This window comes from Acomys minous (assembly GCF_964271855.1).
Source record: "Acomys minous genome assembly, chromosome: 5".
NCBI classification, from domain to species: domain Eukaryota; kingdom Metazoa; phylum Chordata; class Mammalia; order Rodentia; family Muridae; genus Acomys; species Acomys minous.
In genome coordinates, this window is record NC_140494.1 from 101436570 (window position 1) to 101448990 (window position 12421).

At 41.8% G+C, this 12421-nt stretch overlaps 1 long non-coding RNA gene across 5 annotated transcripts in view; it reads left to right on the forward strand.

Moving 5' to 3' along the window:
* Positions 1-12421, forward strand: part of LOC311598598 — a 512559-nt gene that overhangs the window by 404919 nt on the left and 95219 nt on the right. Inside the window, exon 2 of one of the 5 annotated variants that reach the window (XR_014779595.1) lies at positions 6094-6205. The exons of the other annotated variants lie outside the window; for them this stretch is intronic. This is a non-coding gene — a long non-coding RNA (uncharacterized lncRNA). The remainder of the gene's footprint in view (positions 1-6093; positions 6206-12421) is intronic. 5 annotated transcript variants of the gene reach the window in all.

Sequence of the window (12421 nt, forward strand, 5' to 3'; positions counted from 1 at the left end):
ATTTCAAATCTGAATTGAAACATCAGTTCCCAGAGGAAGCCTTCCATGACCTGCCCCCAATTAGATCTTGTCCCTTTGTTTGTATTCTCACAACTTACTGGAATGCCTTTCTTCTATCATTCATGGTTCGCAGTTATATATTTGGGCTGGGATTTGACAAATGCGTGCATTTGTCCATGCACTGGCTATGTGGGCTTCAGGGTGGTAGTGGTGCAGATATGAGTCTTTCACTCACCACTGCCTCATGCCTCACTCTAAGACATCTCAGTGCATTCTTGGCTCATAGGATTGATAAGTGCTAATTCATAGTCACTGTTACTAATGCTAACCTTTATGGTCAACTTGGCCTTTATTATAAAACCAAGCGTAGCTATAGGGAGGATATATATAAACTAACTTTGTCATTCCTTCCTTCTTCTGTGATTTATTCCACATAGCTGTCAAACAAACAAACAACACACACACACACACAAAATGATGATGATGATGATGATTACGATGATGAAGACTGGAAAAAGAAAAAAGTGACATGCAAATATGGCCTCATAAAAGAAGCTTGCAACTGTGTGGAGGACAAAAAGTGGATAGTACATGATTCTAATTCAAAGCAGAAACTGTCTGTTGCCTAAGGGAACTGGTGTTGGCTCACAGCCTGGAGGAGGAGAAGAGTCTCAAAGAGGAGGTGGCCTGTAGCTGGCATTCAACTTAGAACCTAGCCGGACAGGGGGAGGTGGGAAGGAACGGTGTTCTCCCTGAGTGTCACACACACACATGACTGGACAGTGCTGTCTGCTGGTTACAGGACCTTGAGGGTTTTATTCTAAGGCCAGTGTGGTCACTGGCAGCCCATAGCAATAATAACTGATCTGCATGGTTACTGAAAGATTCCTTCAGCAGGAAATATCCACTGTGTTGATCATGTGACCTCCAGCAGTGATGTTTTCATCATCAATCCCTGCTTCTGGGGAGATCCCGTGTTTGGGGTGATACAATGGTAGACTGGCAACTTATGTTTATATGACAAGCACTTTATGGAATGAGCTTTCTCAAGTGTCCCCTCATTTCCCAGACTAGGAACCCTAACCTCTGCTGTCCTAGTTTAGTGCTGGCTGCTGAGTCTCCTCCATGCTTGTTGCCTCCAGTTAGAGAGTTGGCATTCACATGTCCACTATTGATGTTTAGTCTTGATCTCTTGAAATAAATGTCTGGCTCATGACACATCTTTTGGAGCTGGGACCTCCTACTTCTATTTTCAAATGAGACCAATAAAACTTGGAGGCGACGGAACCAGTTTCCAAACCTCACTCTTTTCTGTCAAAGACGGAACTGACATTTGGTTCATTATCTCTTTTACTTTTAAAAAGAATGAGTAAGTGCAAAATTTCACCACAGCAATAAAAACTAATGAGTACTTGCCAAGTAGATATGCCATGTGACTGTGTGTGTGAGAGAGAGAGATGTTGTATAAGTGTGTGTGTGTGTATGATGTTTATATGCATGTGTGTGTTGTTGTATGTGCATGTGTGTTATGTTGTATATGCATATGTGTGATGTTGTATATGTGTGTGTGATGATGTATGTGCATGCATGCAGCTCACATGTGTGTGTGTGTGTGTGTGTGTGTGTGTGTAAGATGTTGTATATGCATGCTTGAGTGAAGGTGTGATCACCCATGCTTGTGACTGCAGAAGCTGGAGGATGACTTAGGGGTCTTGCTCTATTGTTTCCCACTTTATTATTTGAGACACAGTCTATCCCTAAGCCAGCAGCTCACTGTTTCACCTGGCTAGCAAGCTCCCAGGATCCACCTGTCTTGCTTCTCCAAATGCTTGAGTTATAACCACATGCAGGCATGCCCAGCTTGACATGAACGCTGGGGGCTTGAACTCAGGTCCTCCTGCTTTCGCATCAAATGCTTTTAGCCACTAAAATCATCTCTCCAGGCTTCCAAATATTGTTATATGCACTGACTAGCTCCATGACCATGAACATTAGGGAGGCATAATTACTGCTACACTCTTGGATACAGATAAAAAAATAGCCCCAAGACATCTTACATAATATGCCTTGTCATGGAGCCAGTAAGCAGAAGAATCAGAGTAGAAACCCCAACAGTCTCACTGGAGCCTGAGACAACACTCTAAGTCAGGATATATATTATATATATGAATGGATTTTTCTCTCTCTATATATGTGTTTTTGTGTGTGTATGTATGTATGTATATAATCATTGTTCCATATGCAATAGATGCTCAATAAATGTTCAAATGCTACTTCTGTCTTTGATCTCAGCCAGTACTGTGTACATTAATTTGCCATCTATAGTTTATTCACCAGTTGCTCAAATGCAGAAAACCATCCCTTGGCTGAAATCTGTACATTGTACATCCAAGTTTGGTCCCTCAGCCCTTGCAGCGCTGTGGTTCTATGCTCGCTTTCAGTTCTATGTTTGCCATCATGCACCACCTTCCCTGTTCTATATGATTAAAGACAGCATTTACTTTTTTATGCCTACACTCAGCACACTAGGTCCACATTGCAATCCTCTGGAAAATGACAGACTTGTCATTTCTCTTCCAGTACTGCAGGAGCTTCCAGAGAGTCAGAAAAATATCTTTTGGAATGGGAAGCAATTCATCCGAAATGTCTCTGAGAGACATTGAATTAAAAAAAAAATGAGTAGCCATTGTAGAGCTACACTGTTGTGTCAGATGCTCAGCATTTCATATGTGTCTTGTTTAGGAGTCACAACAATCTAAGACTTTTCCTCCTAGGTCCCACTCGACCCAGTTGTTGCAGGAGGCTTTGTCCTTGATCCCCAGAACTCAAGTGAAAGAGTTGGGTGCATTGGCACACCCTTTTAATCCCAATACTGGGAGACAGGGCGGTTCCTGAAGTATTTTGGGGAGTTAGATCTGCTTAATTGGCAAGCTCCAGGTCATAGAGAGACTTTTGTCTCAAAAGCAAAAATAGAGGATTCCTGGGGAATGGCACTCAAGGTTGTCCTCTCTACACATATGCACATGCAATGTGACAGGTGTGTACCTGTATACAGAGAATTGTGAGAACACAGACACACACAGACACACAGACACACAGACACACAGACACACAGACACACACACACACACACACAGACACACAGACACACACACACACACACACACACACACACACACACACACAGACACATGGGAGAAGATAGTTTTCTCCTCATTTTATGGAGGAGAACTCAAGCTCAGAAAGTGAGGTTGCCTGCAGTCAGAAGTTTGTAGAAATACCACTGTAGGAGGCAGACTCTAGAGGATGACTGCAACACTCCTCTGTTTTATTATCAGGCAGTTTTAAGTGCCTACTATGGGCTAAACATTCTGTAAGATCTAAGAGTGTGCCGATGCAACAAGATGACCGTGACCCATCTGCAGAGAAGCTCGCAGTACTTCAGGAAGACACGGAATTAGTGAGAACACTAAGTGTGATAAATGTCCAGAAAAAAAGATGAGGTAAGTGTGCTCCCATGTGTTCCAAAAGTGGTAAATAATGAAAACCTTCTTTAGAAGTATATATCACACTTAATACCGCAATTATTCCTTTCCATTCATCTTCATTCCTCATCTCTTTTTTTTTTAAACCCTCATTATTGAGAAGTTTATTTGAACAACTATGGTTTTTAATGGTTGTGTAAATCTTAACTGGTTCTATTACAAACTCTAAAATATTTGACAGGTACCGTCTTAGGCCTAGAGACATTTAGAAAAAAAAAAACTAGGAACAATGATATCATGTGATATATGAGCCAGAAGCTTGTGGGGGTCCGTTTCAGTCCTACCGAGCTCCCTTTGCCTGAGAGCTCAGGGAAACTCAGCTCACAGGAGACTCAGCTCTGAAGTGGCAGCAGCAGGCTGTGGGCCGCAAAGACTTTGTGCCCTGGTCTTGTTTACAATTTGTCTGAGGCTTCTTGAGCTCAGCCCAGCCAGATGGACCCTTCCACTCAAATATCAGACCTGATCTTTTCAAATAAAACAGTACAAAGCACATTAAAAGCTTTGATCCAACTGTTTACTTTGCATTTGTGTGTGTTGGGGAAATGGGGACAAAGGAAGGATTTATTAGGCCTTGCTGTGGGTGGCCGGTGCAGCCACTGGGCATGTGAGAGGGGAAATTTGGGAGGACTATGTACCAGCACATTTTGGACACTTGTCAGTATCCGGATGCCTGGTGCTTTCGCTAACATCTGTCAACTGCTCTGAGGACTTCTTTCTTTCTTTCTTTCTTTCTTTCTTTCTTTCTTTCTTTCTTTCTTTCTCTCTTTCTTTCTGCCTTCTCTTCCATTAAGAGAATGTTCCTGAAAGACAAATCCAGAGCTGCTTAGTCCTTTTCTGTTAGGACAGGTGGGAGTGTCAGGTCTTAGGACTCTCTTATAAACTTTTGTGACATCTCTGGGTGATCCACTTGTCTTTTCTCAAGTGACTTGATATTTTCAAAGCAAGCCCACGTGAGATAACATATTGGTCCACGCCCTTCTGGAAAAGGCGGTTATGGGTGCTCATTCTCCTTCTTCATCATCTGCCTTACATACAGCACATGCATACGCTACATGGGCGTGTCCAGGTCCTGATCAAGAAACCTTCGCTTTCCTGTCAAGTGGGTGAGATTCACACAGTTTAGAGATTTAAAACAATGGTGCAGGTCAGAGAGGTTAGTAGCTTCCTCCTTGATATATATATTCATATCAAGGATATATATATATTCATATCAGCAAAGGAAGCGCTAAGATGAGACTTACACCAGACACCTGGGTCCCAAGACATGTTTCATTTGTGCATCTTCCTGAAGTTGCAAGACTGAGAGCCTGATGGGATGTTAGTCTTCTAACCATCAGCTGGACACTGCCTGCCCGAACCGAGTGCCCAACGCAAGGGACCATTGCTCTCAGAACAGGCTCCCTTAGGTCTGTTTCCTTGCTCAGTTCTGTTTAGTAGAGACTGGTAACATCTCTGAGACAAACTACAGTGAAGACTTTTGAGATGAAGTAAATGGTTGGAATGTGTAGCCCCTCTGGAGCAGCTGCCCTCCCCTGAGCAAGAGTGGAGACAGTGCAGATCTGTAGTCATCTCTTGGCTCCAAGGAAGAGGAACACTCCACAGCCAACAGCCGGGGTCTGCAGTCTACAGTATCCAGGGAGGCTAACTGGGAATTGTCTTATTTTAGGTCCCCCTCCCTTCCCTGCCCCACCCAGGCCCTAGATAGAGCCTGTAGTTTCTGGAGAGTTCCAGGAAGGGACCATGGAAAGGAATTTAGAAATTCCAGAACAAACTCAACAAATGAAGCTTAATGGACTGCCATGTTTAATGAAATTAACTGCCTAAAAACCAAACCAAACCAGAAACACACACACACACACACACACACACACACACACACACACACACACACACACAATGATTTCTAGATTTTAGGAATAAATGAAACCTTTTTGGGAAAAGAGATAAACATTTTTTCACATTTATCAAATAGTGTTTAAAATATCTAGTTGATGTGTGTGTGTGTGTGTGTGTGTGTGTGTGTGTGTGAGAGAGAGAGAGAGAGAGAGAGAGAGAGAGAGAATGAGGAGGACTAGGTACTGTAATTTAATTGCTTGTAATCTAACTTGCCTTTTTGTTCCTATTTTCTTTCTTTCTTTCTTTTCTTCTTTTTTTTTTTTGTATCAGTTAATCTGTTGGTTACATTTTCAGCTTTTCTTTGCTTCTGGTTTCATTTTCAGATGAAAAAATGCTAGGCACACAGGGCTGCTGTCTGGTTGCCATGGTGACCACAGCCTATTATCCTGCCTTGTCATTCATCAAGAAAGAATTGCACTTGACAGAGGCAGAGGGAAATGCCTGCAGTCTGCAGCATAGGAAGGGGGAAAAAGCTTTTCTTGTCTTCTATATGCGCAAAGGTCCTTTAATGCCCGTTTAGTTGCATGTTTTATTTAGCATTATTTATTACTTGTAACACGGATAATTGATACCTGTAAAAATACATCCCCTCCCTTCAACGTATTTAAAGTGCAGTTTGTCCATTTGCTTTGCTTTGCTTTTCCCATTTCAGACCCAGAACTGGTGTTGCACCCCCACTCTCTGCCACCACAAATACCGAGTCCATTCCAGGAATAGAAACCGCCAAAGGATTACATTCTCCACGGAGAATGATCAGTGTGAAGGTAGCTAACCGAGCCAGCTCCCCCTATCCCCCCCCTTTTATAATCAACAGTTCCTGTGTCTTGCTGTTCCTAAAAGTGATGAGTGCAGTGCATGACCAATGAATAATTGAATCTAACTACCGAGTAAATTATTTCTCCAGGTGTGCAATGTCTATGAAATACAGGGCGGGCAAAAGAATTCCAAACTGTGGTGGTCTTTTCAGGAGATAATCACATGTAAAATCATGATTGTTTCTTTTGAAAATTTGAATCTCCATCGAGTACATTGGTCTTCAAAGGCAGGAAAGGGCTTTTGCTTGTTATCTGGCTAGTCCTCATTATGGCCACCTGAATGAATCCAAAGTACTTCCAAAAATAAATGGTCTCATGACTTTTGTATGTTTAAACACCTAGACTTTTGTTTATTTTTTTTCCAAGTCTGATATTTTCCACCTCATTATTCACCTCTTAAAACATCTGTATCCGGCTGGGCCGTTTTAAACAAGTTTGCTGACGGCTTTCTTTGCTCTCCTGGAATTGTTTGGTTTCCTTGTTAAGGTGAAGAATGTTGTAAAACAGGCAGTATTCCAAATTGTGACCTCTGAGGGTGGTGTCTGAACATCTCCCCTTTGTGACTGTGATCAGGGGAGGAGACGGACGGGGTCCATATACCACTTTGAGTTGGTAACACTGCGGCAGTTAGCATAACCGGTGCTGGAGGCAGAGGGGACCACGCTGCGTGGGGTGTGCACGGGCTAACGGAGGGAGGAACCTTGGCTTCTGAGGTCCCAGTTCTGTTCTGTCTGAAGACAGTGTCCTGCTAGGGACCAAATGCAGCTAGCACAGCCATGGCAGCGAGCGGAAGCCCTATTCCATCACAGTGATGCGGAGAGCCGGGAATTACTCGGTCAGTGTGGTGGGTGTTCGAGATGGTTCGGATTCTAAACTTCCCACCACCTTCCTTAATTATCTTGACAATTTTGCCAAAAGGAGGTTTGGGAGGCGGTGGAGAGGGATGATTCTGAGGGAATTAAATAATTATAGCTGTCAGGAAATCCATCCAGGATTTTAGAAATTCCTGAATAGTTCAAAATCTCTTGATTTTCGTTGCGTATAAGCTAAATCCATTAGCGCATACCTCATAGAGCCTGTTAGCTACCCACCCATGTAAAAACACAGGGCCTGAGGAGTGTTATGTTTTGTTTTTGTTTGTTTGTTTTATCTTGACATTTACAGAATAAAAAGCAACAACAACAACAACAACAGCAACAAAGAGAACAGATATGTTGGGTTTAAAATCTTGCCTATTTCTTTCCGGTTCTCAACTTTTCCTTGAATGCCACAGTAATACCACTGTTCATTTCCTGTGAAACTTCAGGCCTACCTTTTGATTTTCAAATGTCCCTTAGGCTAATGTTTTCACTGGAGAACGAAAGGAACAGGCAGAAACAATTAAGCGAGCAGATACAGTGAAAAGGAACACTGCCTGGCACCTTCACACAACTGGGAGTGTCTGAAGGAATTCTGCTTGGAATTTCATCCTCCAGCCACAGAGTTTTCGCCTCGCTCGTCATTTCTTTTTTGCCCACCCCCCTCAATGCACACTATTTCTCCTTTACCAAAGAAAAGGATCGAGGCATGCAAAGAAAGGCCCAGATACTTGCTGGCATGGGAAATATTTTCTCTGCCTGTTAGTAGGACTGGATAATCTCCAAGAAAGAAAATCCACCTAGATTTTTTTTTTAAACTCAGAACATTTCCCCAAAGCCCGTTAAATGTTCACATGTGTCTTCATGAAATTTGTAATATGAATTGTTTACGCAGCTCTGATTGAGGGCATGAGCGCCATTAAAAAGGATCAGCTTGATTTAGGGATGGAAAATTGTAAAGACCAGAACCGTTAGCCACAAAAAGAAGTGTAGGTTTTTGGTTTGTTTTTGTTTATTTGTTATTTTTTTAAAATAATAATATGTAGCTCTTGATATTAAAATGTATTTCAACAACCAAAAGTCAGCTGCTTATGAGCCTTGGAAGTTTTATGAGGAATTAAGCAGGCAGTAATTAACTCTCCCCAAACAGACCCGGCAGCATGTGTTGATGGCGTCCCTGGTGCTCTCTGAGAGAGGGTCTCTTTTCCTGGTGCCACACTGGGAGAGTCTCCAGGGCAGGAGCTCAGCATCCCTAGTGTGGCATTTACTGTGTTCAGACATTGTGCTATGATGGGATAAGGCTCTGTAAGGTGATTGCTGAGGATGGAGCCTCCTGTGTACACCCCCAGAAGACTATTCCTAGCGGCTAGAGGACTTATGACCGGTTCCTTCTGAATCGAAGCGTTTATTTCTACAGCCCAGAGGCAATGTGAAGATGCCTATGGAGACTCAGAGTACACACCCCACAAAGCTTAAAAGCTTAAACCTGGTGGATATCCTCATCCTGAATGAGGAAGATGGAAGGTATTCATAAGACTATAACTGAGTGGAAAGCATGGCTTCCTTTTCTAATATATTATTATTTTTTAATTGAATCCATTCCTCAGAATTATCTCAATTAAACGCCTTTCTTGTAAAATGGGTCTTTGTATTTTTGTTGTTGTTGTGATGAGAATATATATATATATATATATATATATATATATATATATATATATATTTTTTTTTTAATGGCATGGAATCATTTAATTCTGCAGTACTAAATATCTAAAGACACAGCTCGTAAACATAAAAACAGTTCTATAGTGGCATTACAACGGATTTCTTATTTGAGATTCCAGAATGGGATAGATTTCTCACCCTACCAAATGCCTGGTTCCATGGAAATTGACTTTACATAATAGGGGACATTTCCATGGATGAGCAGGCACTTTATATCACTCAAAAGACCCAATGCAGACATTGCTATTCACGTTTAGAAAAAAACTACAAATAAAACACCTAAGGGATGTCAAGATAGGAAGTGCTCCAACAAGGCACTCTTCCAGAATTTATAAACTGGTCCAGAAGCAGTTAAATGAATGAATTTCCAGCTGTCTGCGGAGGACTTAAGGAAAATAGGATTTTTTTTTCTACTAGGCAGATTAAGATCACTTGATCATCACACTTGTCTTTTTGACATACACAAAAGAGGCAAATCTAACATTTACTCTGAATGGATATTTCAGCATAACATTAAAAGCCAAAATGTCCAGACGGAAACAAAAGTATAAGAGGTAGGGCAGGGTGGAAGTAGAGAAAGGGTCATTAAATCTGTGAAAAATGTAACGGTTTAACATACAGAAGATGCATATAATATCACAACTGTATGTATAAGTATGAGATTATTCAGAACCCACTGAAGCAGATTTCACAAAACCTGTGAACCCCACAGTGACTCACCTGAAGATCTACCCCGAACCTATGATGGGACCTTGTTGGGGAAAATCTTTATGGATTTCATAGCCCTGAGGAGCTCTCAAGAGAAGAACTCCATTTAGGATGATGAGTCCTAAATCCAATAACACAACTCCTTCTAGAGACTGTGAAGGGATAAACACACACACAGTGGGAGCCGCATGGACCCAAGCAGGAACTGCCACTAGTCACAAGAGGCTGGGGCAGACACATTAAATGGGTTCTCTGCGAGCCTCTCCAGGAGGAACCATTTTGATTTCAGACTTCACATTCGTGGCAATTGGTTCCATAGCCATAGGAAAGCAATACAGGGTTATTTGACAGTGAAGGAAAACAAAATCAAAAACCACAGATCTCGGGGAGGACAGAGTAACTGAATTCTTAGAAGGTGTGCATGGGACTAGATCTCGTGACCAACCCGAATTCAGGGACCAGTTTTAGCCATAGCTTCACCATCTCACTTAGCAAGAAATAATCTCTGCTAACATCTAACATCTGAGTTTTCCATTTTACCGTTTCTATCACTTCATAAGAATGTATCACCCATCCATATTTACAACCCCTGGGAAGGATTCTACACTGCCTATGGGGTCACGTTACCTGTAAGCTAATTAGTCAAAGTTAAGCCACCAAGATCTTATCAAAAAGGAGCTGTTGAGAGGACCTGATGAATGGTGCATGAAAGGGGTACCAGGTGTCCATCGCCTGAGTTCTTTTCCATATGTAAGTCTTGAGTTCCCTTTCTTGTGGACTCTGGCACAACACTGCAGAGATAAGACCTGCAAGGGAGTCTGATCCCTGTCATTTATGGCTGCTACGGCATTAGGAAATCACTATCTTATTTAATAAAGATGATGACTAGAAAGGATGTGGCAAGCGGTTGGGGGAGCTCAGTGGTAGTGTTTGTCAAGATATGTGAGGCTTTCTGTCCAATCCCTAGCACTGAACAACAAATAAAGACAGAAGTAGATGTGATCATTTAAACCTAGCATTCAGGCGCCTAAGGCATGAGATTCAAGGGTTCAAGGTTATTAGTTCAAGGCCAGACTGGGTAGTATAGATAATTCTGGACCAGACTGGGCTGTAATGAACTCTTTCTCAAAATAAAGATGAAGGTGGGATGCATTAAAGATATAAAGATGGGGTTGCTGTTTGATAAGCATTTTACATCTAGAAGAATCTCAGCGATGTTAGTTAAGAGTGATCAAAGATGCAGAGTTGGACACAAGAGACGGACAGGTCCAGATGAGATTTCAAGCTTTAAGCTCCTGAGAAAATCAGGGCAGGAATTTAGGTTACTCAACTACCAGATTAGTGTTTCTTTGTTATTTTACAGGATCTGTCCCCATTTCTGTGGATATAAAGTAAGGACTCATTTCTAAGGTGTCACTCAAACAAAGAAAAAGTGTCACCCTTAGAACAGACAAGAACGCTTGGCTTTAAGCTTGATAGTAGCTAAGGGTAAAGAGGCATTAAAAAAAAAAGTCCAAAGGAATGGGTTGGAAGCTGAAAGGTGAGGGACCCAGGTAACTGCCTACATTATACTGCTTGCCCTGGGACTTAGAGGATGCAATTATTTTTAAAAATTTAAAACACAGACAAAGAAGCCAAGATGGGATCAGAGCCCTTTAATTTTTAAGCTGATTTCTTGTAAACCCCACCCCCACCACTCTGTGTGTATTTTCCTTTTGCTTTCTCTCATTATGTAATGATATTTGGAAAGGAACTACTTGGCTCAGTTTTGTAGTGAAGAAAAAGAAAGAAAGAAAGAAAGAAAGAAAGAAAGAAAGAAAGGTATACCTTCTGCAAGCCAGAGCTGCTCCAAAGAAGAGCAACCCCACTGTGTGTGACAACCAGAATCTAGCTCATTTTTAAACTTTGTAATATCAACATGGTGCTCAGTGTTTACATTTTAAAGTCTCGGTAAGATCAACTATACTTTCAGATTGCAGTGGACCAGAAAGATCTGATTTCTTCAAAATACCATGATCAGAACCAAAGACACACATGCACACACACAGACACACACGCAACTGTGTCTAAGTCGTATAAACATGTGTCTGTGCCTACGCATCACTTTTAATATGTGGCGTTACTAGAAAAAGAGGATGTGTTTGAAAAGCCCCGTTCTTGATACAGTCCTCCTTTAACTGACTAGCCTGAGCACGGGGCATTTGTAGAACTAGCTCCGTGCTCGTTTCATTTATTATGGGATTTTTGCTTTGTGAATGAAGGCGTCAGAGGGACAAGTTGAGGTGTATACAACGGCACAAGAGGATACTCAAACAGCCCCCACTTAGTTTGGGGCCATTGTACTCCCCCCAAATCATGGTTAATTCCATCTGTGAATCTGGTTACTAAATTCTAACTCCTTCCAAGTTTTGACACAACAGACGTCAGAGTAGCAGTCCCACCACCACTTACTCCCTGAAGTATTTTGCTTTTGCTAACATTTTTTTCTTCAATGTCCCTTGTTGTGTAGAGCCTTCCTGAGAAGTCCCAACCTCTGGGTCTGCAGTATCTCGATGCTCAGATTTTATAAATATGATGTTATAAGATGTGATTTTAAAGGGCTTTACAGTAAAGAGGCCTCTACAAAATGGATATGGCCCTGATTCTATTTTTGCTGAAGACCCTCTCTTCTCTGGGTGTCCATGCAGTAAGCATCATGTTTGCACACCTTAAAGTATTACCATACCCCCGCTCGTTCATGGGCACGCATCACATGAAGCCTCCTGACTTCACCACTGTGCTCCAGGTTGTGTTCTAGGTGCTTCCGTATATAAATGCACAAAGCAAAGTAAACTGACTCTTAAATAATCTATTTGGTAAAATATTTTTTTAAACACCA